General features: G+C 52.0%; 1 long non-coding RNA gene across 1 annotated transcript; it reads right to left on the bottom strand.

The window, feature by feature from the left end:
• Window positions 1-1,595: 1,595 nt before the first annotated feature.
• On the bottom strand, window positions 1,596-8,707 carry LOC119851901. The gene is made up of 3 exons (XR_005291449.2): window positions 8,541-8,707; window positions 7,078-7,278; window positions 1,596-2,684 (listed from the first exon to the last, which is right to left on the bottom strand). It is a non-coding gene; the product is annotated as an uncharacterized LOC119851901 (long non-coding RNA).
• Window positions 8,708-10,189: the final 1,482 nt, after the last annotated feature.

The following is a 10,189-nucleotide window of genomic DNA, read 5'->3' as shown; positions in this document are numbered from 1 at the left end:
CTGCTTTCAGAGCCAGGCAGCTGGAGAGCAGCGAATCTTGACCAGACGCCCAGCTCTGAAGGCAGCACCCCCCAGCAGCAGCACAGAAGAGTGGCAACACCATACCATGCCATCCTTATTCTGCACTGCTGCCTTCAGAGCTGGATGGCTGGAGAGTGGCAGCAGCTATCTGAGGGCCCAGCTCTGCAGGCAGCAGCACAGAAGTAAGGGGGGGCAATACCATACCAGGCCACCCTTACTTCTGTGCTGGAGCTGGCGGCGGCTCTGCCTTCAGAGCTGGGCTCCCAGTCAGCAGCTGCCGCTCTCCAGCTGCCCAGCTCTGAAGGCCACGTTGCCACCAGCAACAGTGCAGAAGAAAGGGTAGCAGAACCGCAACCCCCCTACACTAATCTTGTGACCTCCCCCCGCACAACTCCTTTTGGAGTCAGGACCCCTACAATTATGAAACTGTGAAATTTCAGGTTTTTAAAATCCTATGACCATGAAATTGACCAAAATGGACCATGAATTTGGGAGGGCCCTATCCATAACATTAGAAACTCAGACTGGTACATTGATTTCAGGGAATTCAGTTTGCCCACAGTACCCAGCCACCCAAGGCAAGTCAAATCTGGGCAGCAGACTAGCTGGAGTGTATGGCAGAACAGTCAGCATCTGGGCAGGGCTGGGCTGGGCTGACATTTGCAAACACTCTATGAGGGTGCACAGTGTGATCTCTGGGCCAAATTCTGATTTCACTTCCATGAGTCTAAATCTGGAATCTTTAGTGGAGTCATCCCAGATTTATAGTGACTGCTCTGAGAGAGGAATCTGGTCCTCAGTCTTTGACTTCCGCAGAGTTCTCAAAAAGGGGGAGTCTGGGGATATCCGCACTCAGGAATACGTTTAATAATAGTTGCTTTTTGCTGAAATTTCTTGCATTCCAAAGGCCGAGAAACTTAAAATCACTCGGATGGTGTCAAGTACCAGAGGGGTAGCCATGTTAGACTCCTCGTTTTTTTAAAAAGCACTCGTCACAAATATTTGTAATGCGTCTAAATTGTACTAATCCCTGTTCCAAAAGAAGATTTACCACAAACATTTAAAGGTGGGAAATTCACCACACAGATTCTAAATTGCACCCATGAGTCCAAAGAGAATAGAGACCTGATCAGAAATGTGGAGTGCACAGAGCTGAGCGGAGACTTCCTCATGCATTGGTTATTTAGTAAATTTGGTCTCTTTTTTTTGTTGGCTGATCATTCATTTACTCACTAATCAAAAGTCTTCCGATTTTTTTGGAGAAGCCTCAGAGTGCAGCTGTCTCTCAGAAGACTTCACCACTCAAAATAGGTTTGTCAGCTTTGTTTGGACTCTTGGGCATACAGGACTGTATGAATGTAACTCTTAGAATCAAGGTTTCAGAGTAGCAGCCATGTTAGTCTGTATTTGCAAAAAGAAAAGGAGTACTTGTGGCACCTTAGAGACTAACAAATTTATTAGAGCATAAGCTTTCGTGAACTACAGCTCACTTCATCGGATGCATCCGATGAAGTGAGCTGTAGTTCACGAAAGCTTATGCTCTAATAAATTTGTTAGTCTCTAAGGTACCGCAAGTACTCCTTTTCTTTTTGCTTTTCTTAGAATCAAGATTTCCCAATGCAAATACATGAATTTCTGACCACAAAAATTCTTGCAAAACTTTCTAATGCATGTGCATTTAGAGCATTGCGCTGTTTAAAAAGGATACAGAAAACAGAGGGGAAATGGAATAAAAGAAAAAGGACAAGCAAGCAGGGGAGGTGGCTTAAATTTGTGGACCAAAATGATGCTCTTCCTGATGTGTTCCAGGTTCCTAGACACCCTGGTGATGGGTATATTGTAAGTGCCTCGTGTTAGCAGGTGCCTTTTCCACCCTGCCCTGAACAGAATCAGCACACGCTGTCTTTAGTCCCAATTCACCCCCTTCCCATGTGTTGGCCAGTGGTAACTGAAACAATTAAAATACTAACCTCAGTCAAAGCATGGCTATCCCTACAGAGACCTCCCTGTGCCAGACCCTGCTTCTGAGTGACCCAAGAGCCAGGCTCAACTCTCTTATATACAAGGCGGAGTTAACAGGCCCCGCCCAGTGCCTACCACAGCCAATCAGCAGGAGTCAGTACCCCCACTGTAAGACTCCAGCAAAGTCGGGGAGAGTCAACACAAGAGCCTCCAACGGGACACCGTAAATGCTCAGCTGACACAGCAGCCAGCATAGAAAGGGCAGCTAATGCAGCTAGGTGGACTTTGCGCTTTATAGCCACGTTTCCCCTTGAGTGGGTCTCCCACAGGAGGTTGCTTGGGTCTCTTTCTTCTCCTGACCTGGCTTGATCAGCCTCTGTAACCCTCAGCCCTCTTTTTCCTTCCTTTCCAGAAGAGAGTCCTTGTCTGAACAGCACAGTCACGTTCTCACCTCCCCAAATGAACGCTGTCATGAGGTGCCGACGGGATGAAGCAGGCTGTGCAGGAGCCCTGAGAAAGGGCATTGTGGGGACAGACAACGCAGCTCAGCGGAGGCCCTCCGTGAGCATCAGCAGGACAGCGCTGTGCACCATCCTCCCTTTGCATGGAATTTCCTCCCAGTTTGCTCTCGACTCCGAAGGAGGTGGCATTTCTGCTGCTGCTTGTCTGGGTGCTCAGGCTGGGGACACAGCTGATAAACCCTGTGGGAAACCAGAGGGGGGAAAAAAAAATAAAAAAGCACCTACAACCTTCTGGGCAGAACCAACCCCAGACCAGGGACTGCCGAGACTCATCAAGCCCTCGGATCGCTACCCCTTCCTGCTTCTCCACGTGGGCACCAATGATACTGCCAAGAATGACCTTGAGCGGATCACTGCGGACTACGTGGCTCTGGGAAGAAGGATAAAGGAGTTGGAGGCACAAGTGGTGTTCTCGTCCATCCTCCCCGTGGAAGGAAAAGGCCTGGGTAGGGACCGTCGAATCGTGGAGGTCAACGAATGGCTACGCAGGTGGTGTCGGAGAGAAGGCTTTGGATTCTTTGACCATGGGATGGTGTTCCATGAAGGAGGAGTGCTGGGCAGAGACGGGCTCCATCTTACGAAGAGAGGGAAGAACATCTTTGCCAGCAGGCTGGCTAACCTAGTGAGGAGGGCTTTAAACTAGGTTCACCGGGGGAAGGAGACCAAAGCCCTGAGGTAAGTGGGAAAGCGGGATACCGGGAGGAAGCACAGGCAGGAATGTCTGTGAGGGGAGGGCTCCTGCCTCATACTGGGAATGAGGGGCGATCAACAGGTTATCTCAAGTGCTTATATACAAATGCACAAAGCCTTGGAAACAAGCAGGGAGAACTGGAGGTCCTGGTGATGTCAAGGAATTATGACGTGATTGGAATAACAGAGACTTGGTGGGATAACTCACATGACTGGAGTACAGTCATGGATGGTTATAAACTGTTCAGGAAGGACAGGCAGGGCAGAAAAGGTGGGGGAGTAGCACTGTATGTAAGGGAGCAGTATGACTGCTCAGAGCTCCGGTACGAAACTGTGGAAAAACCTGAGTGTCTCTGGATTAAGTTTAGAAGTGTGTGCAACAAGAGTGATGTCATGGTGGGAGTCTGCTATAGACCACCGGACCAGGGGGATGAGGTGGATGAGGCTTTCTTCCGGCAACTCACGGAAGCTACTAGATCGCATGCCCTGATTCTCATGGGTGACTTTAATTTTCCTGATATCTGCTGGGAGAGCAATACAGCGGTGCATAGACAATCCAGGAAGTTTTTGGAAAGCGTAGGGGACAATTTCCTGGTGCAAGTGCTAGGGGAGCCAACTAGGGGGAGAGTAGAAGGTTGGACATATGACCAGGGAAGAGTATAAAAATATTGCTCGGGCATGTAGGAAAGATATCAGGAGGGCCAAATCGCACCTGGAGCTGCAGCTAGCAAGAGATGTCAAGAGTAACAAGAAGGGTTTCTTCAGGTATGTTGGCAACAAGAAGAAAGCCAAGGAAAGTGTGGGCCCCTTACTGAATGCGGGAGGCAAGCTAGTGACAGAGGATGTGGAAAAAGCTAATGTACTCAATGCTTTTTTTGCCTCTGTTTTCACTAACAAGGTCAGCTCCCAGACTGCTGTGCTGGGCATCACAAAATGGGGAAGAGATGGCCAGCCCTCTGTAGAGATAGAGGTGGTTAGGGACTATTTAGAAAAGCTGGACGTGCACAAGTCCATGGGGCCGGACGAATTGCATCCGAGAGTGCTGAGGGAATTGGCGGCTGTGATTGCAGAGCCCTTGGCCATTATCTTTGAAAACTCGTGGCGAACGGGGGAAGTCCCGGATGACTGGAAAAAGGCTAATGTAGTGCCCATCTTTAAAAAGGGAAGAAGGAGGATCATGGGAACTAAAGGCCGGTCAGCCTCACCTCAGTCCCTGGAAAAATCATGGAGCAGGTCCTCAAAGAATCAATCCTGAAGCACTTAGAGGAGAGGAAAGTGATCAGGAACAGTCAGCATGGATTCACCAAGGGAAGGTCATGCCTGACTAATCTAATCGCCTTTTATGATGAGATTACTGGTTCTGTGGATGAAGGGAAAGCAGTGGATGTATTGTTTCTTGACTTTAGCAAAGCTTTTGACACGGTCTCCCACAGCATTCTTGTCAGCAAGTTAAGGAAGTATGGGCTGGATGAATGCACTATAAGGTGGGTAGAAAGCTGGCTAGATTGTCGGGCTCAACGGGTAGTGATCAATGGCTCCATGTCTAGTTGGCAGCCGGTGTCAAGTGGAGTGCTCCAGGGGTCGGTCCTGGGGCCCGTTTTGTTCAATATCTTCATAAATGATCTGGAGGATGGTGTGGATTGCACTCTCAGCAAATTTGCGGATGATACTAAACTGGGAGGAGTGGTAGATACGCTGGAGGGGAGGGATAGGATACAGAAGGACCTAGACAAATTGGAAGATTGGGCCAAAAGAAATCTAATGAGGTTCAATAAGGATAAGTGCAGGGTCCTGCACTTAGGATGGAAGAATCCAATGCACCGCTACAGACTAGGGACCGAATGGCTCGGCAGCAGTTCTGCGGAAAAGGACCTAGGGGTGACAGTGGACGAGAAGCTGGATATGAGTCAGCAGTGTGCCCTTGTTGCCAAGAAGGCCAATGGCATTTTGGGATGTATAAGTAGGGGCATAGCGAGCAGATCGAGGGACGTGATCGTTCCCCTCTATTCGACACTGGTGAGGCCTCATCTGGAGTACTGTGTCCAGTTTTGGGCCCCACACTACAAGAAGGATGTGGATAAATTGGAAAGAGTACAGCGAAGGGCAACAAAAATGATTAGGGGTCTAGAGCACATGACTTATGAGGAGAGGCTGAGGGAGCTGGGATTGTTTAGTCTGCAGAAGAGAAGAATGAGGGGGGATTTGATAGCTGCTTTCAACTACCTGAAAGGGGGTTTCAAAGAGGATGGCTCTAGACTGTTCTCAATGGTAGCAGATGACAGAACGAGGAGTAATGGTCTCAAGTTGCAATGGGGGAGGTTTAGATTGGATATTAGGAAAAACTTTTTCACTAAGAGGGTGGTGAAACACTGGAATGCGTTACCTAGGGAGGTGGTAGAATCTCCTTCCTTAGAGGTTTTTAAGGTTAGGCTTGACAAAGCCCTGGCTAGGATGATTTAACTGGGACTTGGTCCTGCTTTGAGCAGGGGGTTGGACTAGATGACCTTCTGGGGTCCCTTCCAACCCTGATATTCTATGATTCTATGATTCTATGAACCCATAGCCAAATAAACCCAGTCTGCGCTGCAGCCTTGGAACTGAGTACAAGATGACAGTCCTGGTAGCCACGCCTTGGCCTGCCTTCATGTTCTGGGACTGACAACAGAGTCTTTCCTGGTTAGGAGCTTAGCGCCATCTTTTCCCAGTCAGTTCTGGGTGCCTCAGGGTTTGGAGGCCCAGCTTTAAGACCCCTTGAGCCTGACAATCTGAAGTGCTGAGTACCCACACCTCCCATTAACTGTCACTGAAGGTATAGGTGTACAAGGCCCTTGAGGATCAGGCCTGAAGTGTCTCCCAACTGGACACCTGAAAACACAAGGAACCCCACTCCGGAAGCGGTGTTTGATGAGTCACTCTTTATCCTTCAGCGGGCACTTTATGGCCCACTCACCAGAGGAGGCTGGGATTTTGCATCTGATCTCTTCAAAGATTGTTCAAACATAAATGCCCTTTTCATGCCCCAAAGGAGGACTTCTAGAATCTCCTAGACAGATCCTCGACTGGCATGAACTCCATTGAAGTCAGTGCTACTACACTGATTTCAACCAGTCCACGTTCTTAATCTCCCTTGGCAACAATGTACAGCAGAGGTGCCCAATCTGTGGAGTGTACCCCCCCCCAGGGGGGCACAGAGGAACATTCAGGGGGTGCAGCTGGGGCCCAGGCCAGCCCCCACGGGAGGCAGAACCACTCAGCTCCACTCCCAGCCCCATGTCTGGGGATCTGCTCCCAGCTGCCAGCCCCACACCCAGAGTCCCAGCTGCCGGCCCTGCACCCAGAGCTCCGCTCTTGGCCCCACGCCCAGGGATCTGCTCCCAGCCACTGGCCCCACGCCTGGGGTCCCGGCTGCTGACCCCACGCCCAGGGCGCCGCTCTTGGCCACAGCTGCTGACTCCGCGCCCAGAGCCCTGGCTGCTAGCCTTGGCCCCTGACCTCCGCTCTGGTCCTAGCTCCACCCCGAGCTGTGGCCCCAGCCTCTGCCCCGTTACCTCTGTCTGCACCCCCCCCCGAGCCACAGCCCCACTCCAAGCTCGGGAGGGAAAGGGGGGGCGGTATGAGCACGGACAGGATAAGAGGGTGCATGAGGTAAAAGGTTTGGGGACCACTGGGTGTACAGGCACAAAATGCTCCATCCCACCTGCCCAGTGAGCCTCGTGAGGCTACCCCAGGATCTCCTTTCCTCTCCACCATCGCTAGCAGACTCCCCGATATGCCTGTCAAATTCTCCTCCTTCAGGAGGAGGCAACAGTAGCAACAAGGAGACCTGTGCCAACATCTCTGCTGCTCCGCGCTCCCACCTACCCCAAGGCCTGTCAGACGCAACCTCTGGAGGCCAGCAGAGAGGACCAAGAGAGGGTGAAACGTCAGGAGAATGAGGTGGTCTCGCTGCAGAGCTGTTCCAAGTCCCAGCCAGACACTCCAAGTGAACAATTGCAATGGGATCCAGCCAGCCAGGTAGATTCTAGACAGCAGAGGTCCACCGGTTTGGGTAGGCAACGGTGCAATCATCTGTCGGTTCCTGAGCCTACTGGAACACCAGTGAAATCAGAGATGCTGTGGCCATGACGGACCTGCTAAATATAAGGGGACTGTTGCCCCCTTACTAACATTCAGTGGGGGTGTTTTAGTTGCTAGCTCCCAGTACTAAAAGGGGGAAGAGTCGATGGGGAAATCAGGACCCTGAAACTGACAGTCCCCAGAAACAATGGGGAGAAGCCAATGCTCCAGGGCAACCTGAATGACAGAGCAGGCTAATCAGGGAGTCAGGAAGGTCCCGTCCTCCATGTGAGCTCGAATTGCCTGGGTGAGACAGAGTGGGGCCAAGCTAAGGAGAGAGCTGAGCTGGGGAGCAGAGCTGGGCCAGATCCAGAGAGAGCAGACCCTGTGCTGGGAGCAGAGCTACAGCCCCAAAGCCAGAGGCACAGCCCAGAGAGAGCAGACTTGCCCTGGGAGCAGAGCTGCAGCAACCAGAGCCGGAGGGGCCAGAGAAGCAGCCCAGGGAGCTGGAGACAGAGCAGCAGCTGTGCTGAGGCAGGGTGGCGCTGGGGCTGGAGCAGTCCGGGGCCAGGTGTGGTGAGCAGCTGGGGAGAGCAAGGGGGGACCCTGGGCAGCGGGCCCAGCACAGGGAGACGCCTCAGCCAGGAGGCTCTGCAGGCCAGACTCGGGGGGGGATTGGTAACCCCGACAGGGCAGGGGCAACGCTGGGAAGAAGGGCCCTGCCACCTAGAGCCTGAGCGCGTGTGGCCACCACCAGAGCGAGTGTCCAACCCACAGCATCCTGCAGCACAGCCAGGGCCTGAGAAGAAGGCCTGGGACTTACAATGAACAGACTGTGAACTGCCCTGACATCCCAGAGACACTGTTTGTGAAGTTCCCTGCCACAGAGCGGGCTGATGTCTTTCCTTTAACCTTTCCCATTTCCCCTTATTCTTTTTAAAATTAATTGTTGATTAACAACTTGCATTTGCTCTAACTTGTATGTAATGATCAGTGGGTCAGAGATGTGCCCAATGCAGAGAGAGTACCCTGGAGTGGGGACACCCTAGCCCATCCTAGGTGACTGCAGCAGGGTTGGGGGTTGAGCCCCCAGGAATCCTGGGCCCAGCCTTATTGGGGTTACAAGGACTCTGCCAGACAGGAGAGGGGAAGGGGAGTCCTCAAGGGCAGGGAGGCCACTGGGTAAAGGAAGTGGGAGCGAGGACTCAGATCCTTTCACTAGCCCACTTCACTGGGGTATGCAGAAGCCAGGAAAGTTCCCCACAATAGCAGGACTGTTCCCACACTTACATAAATGGAGTCTACTGGGGTTTCCACCAGGGAAGCATTAGTGCGTCTTAGATCCTCTGGACACTTATCCTGATCTGGGGGCACCCACCCAGTGACCAGAGTGGTTGCTAGGAGCCCAAGCGTCAGTGCTAATTTGCATTTTTAAAAAAAAAAAATTGCAGCCACCCTCCTTTTGAATAAGAAGGTGCAGGGCTCCAGGACTACACCTCCCAGCAGGCCAGGCTCCACCTTGACCTGATCTGGAGTGGCCTCCAATCAGAACAGGCTGGAGCATTGCACGCTGGGACCTGTAGTCTCTGCAGACACCACCGCCTCCATATCGAGCTTCATGATAGTGGCTGTGCCATGGGAGCCAATGGAAGCATATTAAACATCCCTCTTGTACTGAGTTGCTGTGGTTTTCAGGCCACGTTGCCATTCCAGGTAATCGTGCTGCTTGTTCGTAGACCCCTCCCATCCTACCCTGCTGGATTTCCTGGGTTAGCTGCGCTATGCCAGTGAACCGCAACGATTCCCCCCCCCGCAACAACCAACCTGGGGAAAGACACCCCAGGAAGTGAACGGTCCCCAGAGAACAGGTGCGACGCACAGGCCGGCTGGGACTGTTACATTAAGGTGCAGCAGCAACAGCCGTGGAGGAGAAACCCTCGTGCACCAGCAGGGCGAGTTCCTGGGAAGGACCAAAGCAGAAGCTGAGCAGAAGAAGCAGGGAGGGGAAAAATCTCCTGACTCCGGCAGACCCTTCCCTCTGCAGTTACCCTTCAGTAAGGCCTGACACAGTTCGGCAGCCCCCCAGGCACTGCTCACATCTACCCCCCCACCCCCACCCCACACACACACAGGTTTCAGAGTAGTAGCCGTGTTAGTCTGTATTCGCAAAAAGGAAAGGAGTACTTGTGGCACCTTAGAGACTAACAAATTTATTAGAGCATAAGCTTTCGTGAGCTACAGCTCACTTCTTGGAGGCATCCGATGAAGTGAGCTGTAGCTCACGAAAGCTTATGCTCTAATAAATTTGTTAGTCTCTAAGGTGCCACAAGTACTCCTTTTCTTTTTACACACACACACACACACACACACACACACACAGTCTCCCCCCCCCCCCCCGCAGTTCAATCTATTTGTGCATCTGAAAGGAATTGCTACTTACAGCTGATGCACAGCTTGTGTCGGAGCCAGAGGCTGGCAAGAGAAGGGCCCAGGCACTTTGAGGATTAAATATACTCAGGTTTATTGCATGGAGGAGGGGAAGGAGAGGGCCACTGACTTCCTGCACATCAGTGCTGTCTCCAGGTGGTGTTCCTGCCCCTGCGCCCTGGGAATGGGGGCAGGGGCCCTACTGTAATAAGTCTCTTGCCTCTTGACGCTTCACGTTCCGGTCATGTGCCAGAATGGGTCCTGCCCTCAGGGTGCCTGGAAATGGGCAGAATTTCCTACAGGGACAGGAAGCCCCTGGAGGGTTAGACTTAGTTGAAAGTAGTCTTATTCACAGGGGAATGGGAGCAGCTTTCCCAACCCCAACTGGTCAAAAAAACCCTCACAAACCACATCCACAAAAATCACAGGAATGGCTTAGAAATCCTGCAGGTTTTTTACAAATGTGTTTGTCCAGCACCTAGCACCACAGGGCCCTGGTCCATGACTCGGCT

The sequence above is a fragment of the Dermochelys coriacea genome, chromosome 2 (assembly GCF_009764565.3).
Source record: "Dermochelys coriacea isolate rDerCor1 chromosome 2, rDerCor1.pri.v4, whole genome shotgun sequence".
NCBI lineage: Eukaryota > Metazoa > Chordata > Testudines > Dermochelyidae > Dermochelys > Dermochelys coriacea.
The sequence above is the reverse complement of the archived record's forward strand: the minus strand, read 5'-3'. Positions and strand labels throughout refer to the sequence as shown.